Below are 14,042 nucleotides of genomic sequence, written 5' to 3'. Positions count from 1 at the left end.
ATAACTCATTTTGCATAATTCCTGAAAGGGTACATAAAACACATGACAAAAGTTAACCATGATCTTAACTCAAAAAGCAATTACTTATTGTATATTTTACTTGTGAGCTGTGAGGATACAAGAATTATGGAAAAACAGTAAGAACATTTCAGAAGCAATAACCTCATAATGAGTTGCTTATTTTAATTGTCCTGCCTATTCTGTTACCATATATATTTAGGCAATATGAATATAAAAAATCAGCATTTTTTGTGTCTTATTATTTAAAAAAAATTTTGTGGTAATGACTGAGTATGCATTATCTCTCACTGTAAATCTTTTAAGATATTTCCATGCATAAGATGCTAACTCTAGAGTCGGTCTTATAGAACAATAACATTAGAGATATTGGTAGATTGGGTAGGGAAGTGAGAGTCTCTTTACTCTCCTAGCAACCAGTGATATACACAGTTTGGGTGTAAATATGGCCGTCCCTTACTTTCAGCAAGGCAGTTTGAGTTCATTTATTTAACTCTCTTCTTTCCAAAGTTCTTGTGAAATGAGTAAAAAAATATAAAATGTTAATAAATATGTGAACATATGTGTTGTTAATAATGAAAGGTTTTACACATCAAACAACAGGTTCCAAATTCAAGAATTGAGTGTAAGTGTTATCCCACTACATTACATAACACAGAACAAGACTGTGTGGAAGGAAATTAAAGGAGTCCCCTGTGGATCTGGATTCATTGGAACAAACACAAAGAAATAAATTGGAAGCAGCAGGAACTGAGAGTTGTGTGAAACTGGGGTGGTGAACTGAGGGTAACTTGAATAACTTGAACAGTTTCTGACTGTACCACATCAACAGCAAACCAATTTACCCTGGCACGTTTGATAATTATTCTTTGAACACAGATAAATAGCTTAGTAAACACTGAAGATTGCTACAACCAACTCCTAAAGGCTTAAAGAAAGAGGAACAGATCTCAGCTACCTCAGGCATGGTTAGCAAACCAGTGTACTCCCCAGTTGGGTGTCCCTCCCTCTGTGTTCTTCACAGCTGTCTAGAATACCTACAGCCAAATAAAACTACAGTAAATATTAGGTTTCTCATTTTCCATTTACAGTTGTGCAAACAGGGTAAAAACAGCAAACATTTGATTCAGTAAAGGAGTAGAATGAAGACTCTTATGAGGATTCAGAGGAAATATCCTGTTGTGAAGTTATTTTAGTTTAAGAAACAGTAAATCAGAAGAAAAACTCTAATTTGTATTAAGATAGATTTTGCATCTTTAAGGTAAAGATAATAAAATCAGTGAAGAAAAGTCATGGATGAATGTGATAATTTTTAAACTTCAGGAATTATGAACAAGGAACAACTCGAAGACAGGCTAGGGGAGTCTCACAGCTCACGTCCTCATGTTCTCATTTCCCTCAGGTGTCAGATGCAAGATTGTCTCCCCTGTATGACCTTTCTGAACTTTCTTTCCTAAGCTTCAAGTCCATTCTAGACTGTTCTATGTTTTGTTCTTGTCACTTTGTAACATGAAATTTATTTACTTGCTTACTGCTTGCCTTCCTTTAAGGAAGACAGAGCTTTTTATGGTTTGTTCATTGTTCTTTCACTTCATTATCAGAACCATCCATCACACATTGCAGCTGACCCCAAAATTATCTGTACAACAAAGGAATGAGAGCTAGTGGGAGAGCCCCTTTGACCACAGAGACATTCCTAACTAAAATCTTGGCAATTGGCAAAGGAGTAAACTGTCCTTCCAGAAATGGAGGAATTTCGCTTATTTTAAGAAGTGTATTTCAAGGAGTATTAAACTGTAAGCAAGGCCCAACTTTCCTAGTTCCTTAGGAATTATATTTTCATGTTAAATTGTCTTGAGCTCCTTACATAAAATCACATAAGCATCTCTGAATTTTCAGTATGGAAAGCCCTAAACTGGAGGAGGAGAAAGGGGCAACAGAGAATGAGATGTTTGGATGACATCACTGACTCAATGGACATGAGTCTGAGCAAACTCCTGGAGATAGTGAAAGACAGGGAAGCCTGACATGCTGCAGTCCATGGGTTTGCAAAGAGTCAGACACAGATGAGTGACTGAAAAACAAACTTCATGTGCCTCTAATGTACTTAGAGGCTTGTCATAGTAATCTTAACAGGGGATGCTCAGAATCATCTCTGAATATCTGACACAGACTAACAAAAGACCAGGTCCCTCTAAGAGCAATTGAAATCAAATTTCTAGGCAGGACCTAAGTATTTTCAAAAAGTCCCCTGAAGATCCTCATATAAAGTTAATGTTGAAATCCATTGCTTTACCACTTTCTCTCTTCCCCTAGACTTGCTACTGATTTTCCCTGCAAAAGACAGCTGATCTCAGTCCTTGTACGGTTTTTCAGTGATCAGTTTTTCTAACATAAATGCTACAAGGCAATAGACATATGAATCGGTATACCATGGAAATGTCATTAAGTTCATGACACATCTGGCTGATACAAAGATTCAGTTTAAACAGCCCTGACCTTTCTACCTAGCTCAGAGTAATTCTAAATTCTATATGCTCTAGTCTGTGTCCCAACTAGTGGCAATTAAGATCCTCCTTTACACCAAGTAAAGGACTGTGCTGTTTGAAAGCTTGAAATCTGCTTTAAGATTTTAGCTGAGCAAATGAGGACAGAGAAGATGACATTTCCATGGATACTGAAAGATAAATGTCAAAGCACAGGAAAGGCAATGGCCCCACTCACCCAAAGGCCAGATAGGGCATGAAGGGTCTCAAGTGAGGACCTGGAAGTGAGATGGTGAGCCCTGCTCCTTCATGGAACTTTCTTACAGCCAATGCACTCCACTCCACTGACATTTAGGGAGGCTGTCATTGATAATCTCAAGTTTAAACCTTTCTTTAACTATCCCTTCTCCATTTCTCTTTAGGAGCCTAGAATACTTCCTTGAAAATAGCAAACATAAAATAACACCTTCATTCCTTGTCTTTGATAACAGAACATGACTGTGGGACTATCTCAGACTTGAGATGCACAAACAACCATTTTACATAAGTCAGAGGGTAGGGAGCAAATTTCAGTAACTTCGTTTTACTCCTAATAAGCCTTTCTATTTATCTCCTTAAATTCTCAGTGAGGCATTCCACCAGTTAAGCTTTGGTAAGTTTATCCTGCTATGTGTCTAACATACATTTTGCAATTCAGTCTTACATATTTTATTTTTCAAGGAGCAATGTGGCAATGGGGAAACCCATCAATGCTTCCTGAATCACCCAGGCTGCTTGCAAAAAATGTAAATTATTGGGCACAAATTACAGATGAATTGAGATCCTTAGGTACAGAGTCTTCATCTGTATAAATCTAATGCACATAAATCTGAGCTTCAGTGAATTAAGGAAAGAGATAAATGGTATATTATAATATAAATCCACAGATAGTTAAATGCATATGAAAACAATATGTGTTCCATATGCTAAAAACTTCCATGATGATTACTGATTCACCAATTTCCCCACTTAATTCACTAATGATTTAAATCTTCAGAAATTATTTCATTAGGTGAAAACAAGTCTAGAATTGTTATAACTTTCTTATGCATTGACCCTTTTGTCATTATGTCTCTCTTTATATCTGGTAATGAATGCTTTTTGCAGTATACACTGATTTACTTTGGACCCTATTTTCATGAAAAAAAGTTGGTCATTATTTTACTTTCAGTTATTTTATGTCCTTATATTTAAAGTGTGTCTCTTTCAAACTGCATAAGCTAATTATACATATGTAAACTACAATATGGTCTTCTCTAGTGGCTCAGATGGTAAATAATCCACCTTCAGTGTGGGAGACCCGGGTTCGATCCCTGGGTTGGGAATATCCCCTGGAGGAGGGCATGGCAACCCATGCAAGTGTCCTTGCTTGGAGAATCCCTATGGACAGAGGAAACTGGCGGGCTACAGCCCATGGGTGGGCTATAGCTCATGCAGAGTCAGACACAACTGAGCGACTAACCACATACTACAATATGTATTTATGGTATTAAGTATGTATATTAGTCTAACAATACTCGTTCTTTAATTGGAATATTTGCATTGAATGTAAACATTGATGTATTTGGTTTAAAACATATTTTATCATTTGCTCTTTATCTTACAAATTCTGTGCTTCTTTTTCTCTCTTTTCTTGTCTTCTATTGATCAGTGATTATTTCCATTCCTTCCCTCTATTGGCTTGCTAATGTACTTTTTATTGTCTAGTGCCCTCTCCCTAGTTTATTCAGTTCAGTTCAGTTCAGTCGCTCAGTCGTGTCCGAATCTTTGCCACCCCATGAATCACAGCACGCCAGGCCTCCCTGTCCATCACCAACTCCCGGAGTTCACTCAAACCCATGTCCATCAAGTCGGTGATGCCATCCAGCCATCTCACGCTCCGTCGTCCACGTCTCCTCCTGCCCGCAATCCCTCCCAGCATCAGACTCTTTTCCAGTGAGTCAACTCGTGGCATGAGGTGGCCAAAGTATTGGAGTTTCAGCCTCAGCATCAGTACATTAAATGAATACCCAGGACTGATCTCCTTTAGAATGGACTGGTTGGATCTCCTTGCAGTCCAAGGGATTCTCAAGAGTCTTCTCCAACACCACATTTCAAAAGCATCAATTCTTCAGCGATCAGCTTTCTTCACAGTCCAACTCTCACATCCATACATGACCCCAGGAAAAACCATAGCCTTGACTAGACCAACCTTGGTTGGCAAAGTAATGTCTCTGCTTTTCAATATGCTATCTAGGTTGGTCATAACTTTCCTTCCAAGGAGTAAGCGTCTTTTAATTTCATGGCTGCAATCAGCATCTGCAGTGATTTTGGAGCCCAAAAAATAAAGTCTGACACTGTTTCCACTGTTTTTCCATCTATTTCCCATGAAGTGATGGGACCAGATGCCATGATCTTTGTTTTCTGAATGTTGAGCTTCAAGCCAACCTTTTCACTCTCCTCTTTCACTTTCCTCAAGAGGCTTTTTAGTTCCACTTCACTTTCTGCCATAAGGGTGGTGTCATCTGCATATCTGAGGTTATTGATATTTCTCCCAGCAATCTTGATTCCAGCTTGTGCTTCTTCCAGCCCAGTGTTCCTCATGATGTACTCTGCATATAAGTTAAATAAGCAGGGTGACAATATTCAACCTGACGTACTCCTTTTCCTATTTGGAACCAGTCTGTTGTTCCAGGTCCAGTTCTAACTGTTGCTTCCTGACCTGCATACAGGTTTCTCAAGAGGCAGGTCAGGTGGTCTGGGATTCCCATCTCTTTCAGAATGTTCCACAGTTTATTGTGATCCACACAGTCAAAGGCTTTGGCATAGTCAATGAAGCAGAAATAGATGCTCTTCTGGAACTCTCTTGTTTTCTCCATGATCCAGCGGATATTGGCAATTTGATCTCTGGTTCCTCTGCCTTTTCTAAAACCTGCTTGAACATCTGGAAGTCCACGGTTCACATACTGCTGAAGCCTGGCTTGGAGAATTTTGAGCATGACTTTACTAGCGTGTGAGATGAGTGCAATTGTGTGGTAGTTTGAGCATTCTTTGGCATTGCCTTTCTTTGGGATTGGAATGAAAACGGACCTTTTCCAGTCCTGTGGCCACTGCTGAGTTTTCCAAATTTGGTGGCATATTGAGTGCAGCACTTTCACAGCATCATCTGTCAGGATTTGAAATAGCTCAATTGGAATTCCATCACCTCCACTAGCTTTGGAGTTACATATTTTTTTATCTTATTTTTTCTTCCCCATCAAAAGATCCATATCATATACTTTACATATCAAAGTGTCAAGGAGTCCATCCTCCTTCTCATGGATTCCACATAGAGGACTTTTTCTTAAGTACATCCACAGTTTTCCTGTCAACCGTATATTTATTCTTCCCAGAGAAATTGTTATAAATGCTCACTTTGCTACATTTCATTGTTATTTTTGGAGGAATAATTTAGCATGTTTGACACAGTTGCTATTGTTGATCCTGGGGATGACGCTTCTCCTTCAAAACACAAGTTCTCCTCCTCCAGAATTTATTTGTCCAAGAGGCTCCTCCTCTGGGGCATGGACTGCCCCAATAAGTGATGAAATCCCTGCACATAAATTTGACTATTAGGGGCCTCTGTTAAGATATTGACAAGACTTAAAACCACCTTGTCAGTCAACTTATGTCATATCAGTGATAGACCTCATGGTTTCGTCTCAATCTTTATTCTTTTAAGTCTCAAATTGTTTGAGACTCGGTGGTAACAATTCTAAGCAACAGACACCTCCATAGAGACTGTACTTACTGTGATCTATGATTCATTTGGTACAGATCTCAGAAGAATAGCAAAAAATATAGAAGGAAACATATACAACTTTGAAATTCTGCAGTCTGATAACAGTGTCATCCTCAGGGAGAACAGCTTGAGTTTCACTGAGGGTTTTTTCGAGTCTGTATGTTGTTATTTATCTCCTCAGATTCAGGCATCCCTTTTAAGAAAAGAAAGGTTTTTGTCCTGCCAAACCAAGGTAACTAATATAGTGGAAACATCTTGGGTTATTTTTTCAGACTACTTGTTACTCTTACAGAGATGACTCATTGCGGTCACGTTGCTGCTGTGCAATCCTCCATGGAGACTGTGGCCTTTATCTCCCCACATTATTCTGCATATTGAAATGACTGAGCAACTGTTTATTTTTGAGAGCTAAGTTAGTAAAAACTCTAAAGGGAAAATTTCCAAATTCCTAATGTTAGAGGTCTTTATTCTAATAGACCTTCAAGCCTCTTTTCTTCTTCATTCTTACATTAAAATACCCTTTCTAATGCATTCTGTTTTCCTTTTTGTCTTCCTAGACTAGCTCAAGTTAAGGACAACTACAAGTTAGATACAGAATTTTTGGAGTGATACACGACTGAGCGACTTCACTTTCACACATTGGAGAAGGAAATGGCAACCCACTCCTGTGTTCTTGCCTGGAGAATCCCAGGGATGGGGGAGCTTGGTGGGCTTCCGTCTATGGGGTCACACAGAGTCGGACACGACTGAAGTGATTTAGGAGCAGCAGCAGCAGCTACTATATCCCATGTCATTTTCCATTTATTGTTGAAAGTAAGCTATACCAACCATACTATAAAATATATAATATTAACACAAGAAAAACTTATGAACATTGACTAGAAATCTTTAAAAACATTTGGTTTTGCATTCTTCCTGTATTCAAACAGAGAATTGCAAATTCTCTCCCTGTGTTTACGTGTATAAAGAGGAAAAAAGGGTGGATTCAAGGGTCCTAGTAGGCTTTTTTAAATCTTTGAATTCAAAGAATTTTTAAATTAGTTGTTAAAATAATTTTTAATTGAGGAATACTCACATATATATGTGTCTTTTACTCTGTAAATGTGTATGTATCTCAGTGGCGTGTTTATATATGTGAGTTGTAGGTATGAACATACATATAATATATATATAAAACAACAATAAATGTGGCAAATGAGGAAATGTTAAATGAGAAACAGGTTTTGTATGTTAGCTATGTACATATGTGTGCAGGAAGGAAGTGACCACTTAAGTGCACGTGTGATAAACATAGTGGCAGTATATGCTAGAATTAATCATTTAAATAATGGGAATTACTTTTATATATCTGGAATATATATTTACAGATACTGAAAATAGATGAAGACAAGTAATTAACTGCACTGTGATAGCTTTAATGATAGAAACAGATGTTCACATTTAAGGCATCAAGTCTGAGTGGTTATCATTGAATTGCTGTTGTTGGTGAGCATGAGCAGTGGTATTATGGTCCTCCTTTTCATAGGAGAGAATATTGTAATGCAGATTATTGTGATTGTCTGAAAATATCTCCATGGGTGACAATACTTTTTTTTTTCTACTCTCTTCTTTGATAGTTAAATGGGACATTTAACAAGAACAATTATGTCCTTTCTTGTCTATTATGCTGCATTTAAGCATAATTGCTTGCAGAAAGCCTATAGAAGTGTCTTTAAGCTGAACTTTCTCATTTCCATCAAAACCAAAGGAGATAATCTATATAGTATGTTGCCTTTAAATTTCTTGAATTAAAAGTGAGATGAGTAATAAACCTATGCAACAAGGCTTGACTAAATTTTTAAAAAATAGAATTTAGGAATTAAATATGAAAATTCTGATTCAGGGCTAGTTTGACTTTTTTTTCCATAGAAAAATCAAATGTTAGGGGAAGCACACTGACTGGAACCGCCCGCCCTGGTCCAGCACCATAGTAACCATTTGCACGAGTTGTTTTACAACAGGAGGTCCTGGTAAGGAACAGAGAACTAATAAGCCACCACCAACTGGAAGAGTTCAGGAAAAGTCACAGCATGTCTGACCACTTCCCAGAATCCTTCTCTCTGGCATCCATCTTGGCTAAACAAGGCGTGCACCACCAGGAAGGACTCTGGGTCCTCCCCAGAATGATTGGCTAAAGACAACCTGGAAACAAATCCCATCACCAGAAAACCCAACTCTGCCACATGGCAGAGCTGTTCTCCTGGGTTCCCTTACCCTACTGCTCTCTACCTGGATGCCCTTTCCCAATAAAATTTGTTGCTTTGTCAGCACATCTGACTCCTTGGACAATTCATTTCCGAGTGTTAGACAAAAGCCCTGTTTCAGGCCCTGCAAGGGGTCCCCCTTCCTGCCACAAAAGACTCATTCAATACCAGCTTACTTTTAGAAAATAATAATTCTTTTAAATCTAGTCTTATACAGTGCAGTTTTCAGTGGGTCAGAGTAGACCTCATGTAAGTGAACCAAACATTACTTTTTATTCCTGAATTCATATGTTCTTCATAAGTAATCAGTTAAAGCTTTTAAATATTTGAGGAATCTATTATAGACAATTTAATGTTATTTGGTTTTATATGCATAAAATAAAAATATGTAATAAATTAACCAAAATTTAATATTTAGAGATCATTCTTAACTTTTAATTCATATTACATATATATGCACACAGATATATCTTATTTTTAAATTAGTATTACATATTGAGTTTTTTCCATATTAATAATTTATTAGCAGTCTAATTGTTAAAGTTTTACAATATATATTAATAAGTAAGGTAAAATTTATTTAACCATTTTGTTCCTTCGATGGATATTTGGTTTGTTTCCAATTTTTCTCTATTGAAAATTATACTAAGAATTGGTTTTACCTAAAATTTTTCTTAGCTTTATTTTTTCAAAGTAGACTTTTACCATGACAGTTAGTGAACTAACTATTAAAAACTCTAAAATCTTATGATTTACACTTAGAAAGTGTTCTTTGGGAAATTGTTATAATTTAGTCTGCCAAATGAGGAGAGGAAATCAGCAATTTAATAGATAGGAAACTATTTCATTAATATTTAAATTTATCTTTCTGTTCAATATGTAGAATTGGAGAAAGGAATGGCAACCCATTCCAGTATTCTTGCCTGGAGAATTCCATGGACAGAGGAGCCTGGTGGACTACAGTCCATGGGGTCGCAAAGAGTGACTAATACTTCACACTTCAATATGATGAATAGGTTAAATACTCATTTAAATTTTTTCCTCTGCTTTTGTTTCTTCCCTTTTGCTCTGCTGACCATTGCTTCTATCCCAGTGTATTTTTTATAAACAATATTGACAATTCTGAGTATTACATCTTAGCAAATATTTTTCAATGATGTTTGACATTTTATTTTCACTTAAAATGTTTTTTATAAGTTTGTATGAATATTTTAAATTTCTAGTTAGCCATTTCTCCTGAATTTTTATTATGTATTGCTTCCCATTAAGTACTTATATTTTTTCTTTTTTATGGAAATAGTTGAAATTTAACACGATTCATTAAAAAATTTTAAACTGAGACATATGATTCTGCCTAAACTTTCAATCTATAAAAACAAGCTTTCACTATAAGAATGAAAATACTATTCCATCATCTGACTTTGGTAGCTATGTGAAAAACCCCTACTAATGTTTCTACATAGAATAGATATAAATATTTCTTTAAATGTCGCCTTTAAATGTGCCCTTTCATGATTTTAACAATCCATGTGCTGCAGGGAGAGGGACACCTTCCAGGGCTTGAAAGTGGGCTCTTATCTAACATTCAGAAATGAATTGTCTGAGGAGACACATGTGCTGACAAAAAGAGATTTCACTGGGAAGGGGCACCTGGGCAGAGAGCAGTAGAGTAAGAGAACCCAGGAGAACTGCTTTGCCACATGACTCCAGTCTCAGGTTTTATGGTGATGGGATTAGTTTCCATGTTGTCTTTAGCCAATTATTCTGACTCAGAGCCCTTCCTGGTGGCACATGCCTTGTTCAGCTGAGATGGATGCAGTGAGAAGGATTCTGGGAGATGGCTGGACACGTGGTATCACCTTTTGACCCTTCCTGAACTCTTCTGGTTGGTGGTGAATTATTAGTTTTGTGTTCCTTAGCAGGACCTCCTGTCTTAAAACAACTCATGCAGATAGTTACTATGGTGTCTGGCCATAATGGGTGTTTCAGTGTATTTTCCCTAACACATGTACATCTGTAAGCAACAATGTTTCTATTTTAATGGCAAGATATATTTTTGTTTCCTACTTAGTTCACAGATTTTAACTTATTATATGAAAAACAAATGCACCAGACAACTAGGGACTGATTTTATTCAGGCTATTGTGGTAGAGTGAATGCTCATTAATGAGAAATATCTCAAAGAATAGAAGGGGCCAAAGATCATGGCATCTGGTCCCATCACTTCATGGGAAATAGATGGGGAAACAGTGGAAACAGTGTCAGATTTTATTTTGGGGGGCTCCAAAATCACTGCAGATGCTGATTGCAGCCAGGAAATTAAAAGACGCTTAGTCCTTGGAAGGAAAGTTATGACCAACCTAGATAGCATATTAAACAACAGAGACATTACTTTGCCAACCAAGGTCCATCTAGTCAAGGCTATGATTTTTCCCATGGTCATGTATGGATGTGAGAGTTGGACTGTGAAGAAAGCTGATCGCCGAAGAATTGATGCTTTTAAACTGTGGTGCTGGAGAAGACTCTTGAGAGTCCCTTGGACTGCAAGGAGATCCAACCAGTCCATTCTAAAGGAGATCAGTCCTGGGTGCTCATTGGAAGGACTGATGCTAAAGCTGAAACTCCAATACTTTGGCCACCTCATGTGATGAGTTAACTCACTGGAAAAGACTCTGATGCTGGGAGGGATTGGGGACGGGAGGAGAAGGGGACGACAGAATGAGATGGCTGGATGGCATCACCGACTCGATGGACATGAGTTTGAGTGAACTCTGGGAATTGGTGATGGACAGGGAGGCCTGGCGTGCTGTGATTCATGGGGTCGCAAAGAGTTGGGCATGACTGAGCGACTGAACTGAACTGAACTGAAGATTTAGAAAGGCAGGTATATAAGGGAGTCATTCACCTACCTCATGGAAGTCACAAAAAATAACAGAAACAGGTTTTATCTTACAATATATGAGTAGGGTTATTAGAGGTTTCCAAAACACAAACATGTGGGGGCGTGTTTTAGCTCTTACTGTTTTCCAGCAGCATAGAGATCAGGTATAGCCAAATATCATTGGTTAGTAGGTGGTGCCACGTGGATCAGTTCAGTTCAGTTCAGTTGTTCAGTCATGTCTGTAATTGTTTGTCTTGATGGTGTGGAGAAACAGACAAACTGATGCTTAATTATAAATGGATAATTCTGATATTCAAAATCAAGTTTCATTAATTTTCTTTGTAGACTCTGTAAGTTGTTTTTAAATGAACTATAGCTATTTAAAAAACATTTAAGTATCTTCAGACATAGGGAAATTATTTCCCTTGCACAAATACAGGAAATCCCCGAGGGTACTCACAAAACTTTCTTGAAGTACTCACATGAAACAAGTATGTTCAGAAGGCAGGCTCATTGATAGGCAAATTGTAGAAGGAGCAACTACCACAGAATTTTTGTTTGTTTCTCATGATAATGAAATTGTGCCAGAAAAATAGACCCAAGTGACTAATTATGGCTGAAATTGAGCAATTACTCCTGAAATTAGCCAAATGCAGGTGTAATTATTATTTTAATAAGACTAATTGCCCAGCTGTAATTAGCAAAGTGGAGCATGCATTTGGTGAAGACACAAGAACTCCAGCTCCTTGACATATAGAAATACAACACTATATTAAAAAACAAGGAGTAGAAATGAAATATATATATTCGTAAATAGGTAGATAGAGTCAGAGAGGATGGAGTTATGGAAAAATCTTGAGAGATCTAACACCAAATTATCAACTTTTCTTTGAAAATGTCCATGAAAACTCGTCAAATAGGGAAAAAATATTCTAATATCTGAAGTTAAGTATTCAGCATATCTGAAAATCTAAGCATATTTCTAAAACCAATTACACCTATTACAAATTATTTTTAAAAGTCACATCAAAAGAAAGTTACCATTTTACTTTCTCATAACCTAAGCCATCATTACCCTTAACTTCCTAGTTAGTCTCTCTTTTTCATATTTTTTTCTAAAGAGTGGCCAAAATGATTTTTTTTAACTGTTCATCAGAGCAGATCACTCCCATGTTCACTACTTTCTAATACTACACTCAACAAAGAAATCCAGATTCCTTCTATGGCTTACTCAGTCTTCAGAACTGATCATCGCTGAGCCCATTTCCTGCTTCCCATATTACTCTTTCTCCTACACCACTTATTCTTTCTAGCCAGGTCAGTCAAAATCTACTTGAGATTTTCTGCCTCACAATCTAGGCAATCATTGTTTGTTTTATAGATAATTTAATGACTCTCTCCTCTCTTTCATTCAAATGTCATTGCCCCAACAGTACAACTCTGATGATATTATTTCACCTAAAATAGAAGCACACATGCATAAATCTACCTTAGTTGGTACTGAAAGGTTTTTGAAGCCCTTGATAAGTTCAGGTGCACTGTGGCAGGTAAAAACTAAGGTTCTAATGCCCGATATTCTACAGGAATGTTTGTTTAATTTTTTGAAATAATTATAGATTTAAGTGGGCTTCCCTTGTGGTTCAGATAGTAAAGAATCTGCCTGCAATGCAGGAGACCCAGGTTTGATCCCTGGGTTGGGAAGATCTCCTGGAGAAGGGAATAGCAACCCACTCCAGCATTCTTGCCTGGAGAATTCCATGGACAGAGGAGCCAGGTGGGCTACAGTCCATGGGATTGCAAAGTCAGACACGACTGAGTGACTAATTTAATTAATACTATAGAGTCACAGATTTATTGGAGAGAAATGTATACAGGGAAGTCTCCTGTAGTCTCTTCCCAGTCTCTGCAATGTTAATACTCGATACAGCAATCCAACTGTACTATACCAATGCCAGTAAAATAATACTGATATAATTCATAGTGCTTATTCAGATTTTATGAGTATGCAGACATTCGTGTGTTTGTATGTGCAATTATATCACATATGTAACCTTATGTACTACTATCACAATCAAGATGCTCAACTGTACACCACCATAAGCTCACTTGTATAACACTGTCATAGCCACACCCATCCCTTCCCATTCCATCCCCAACACTTGGAAACTGTGATCAGTTCTCCTTCTGTATAATACTGTTTCACAGAGTTACAAAAATAAGCCATGCAGTTTACATCATTTTGAGACTGGCTTCCGTTTTTCTCTCAGTATAATTTCCTTAAGGTTAATCCAAGGTGTTAGATATATGAATTGTTCATTCCTTACTGATTAATGAATCATTCACTTTATTGCTGGGTAGTATTCCATGGTAGGGTCTTCCTTGCTGGCTCAGTGGTAAGGAATTCGCCTGCCAATGTAGGAGACACAGGTTCAGTCTCTGGGTCCAGAAGATCCCCTGAAGAAGGACATAGCAACCCACTCCAGTATTCTTGCCTGGGAAATCCCTTGGACAGAGGAGCCTGGTGGACTACAGTCATGGGGTCCCAAAAGAGTCAGACAGGACTTAGTGACTAAACAACAACAAGTCCTGTTCCAAGGTATGAATGGGTGTACCAT

This window comes from Moschus berezovskii, chromosome 12, assembly GCF_049115385.1.
Source record: "Moschus berezovskii isolate FMDL1 chromosome 12, NW_MosBer_1.0, whole genome shotgun sequence".
Lineage (NCBI taxonomy): Eukaryota > Metazoa > Chordata > Mammalia > Artiodactyla > Moschidae > Moschus > Moschus berezovskii.
Note: the sequence above shows the minus strand (reverse complement) of the source record.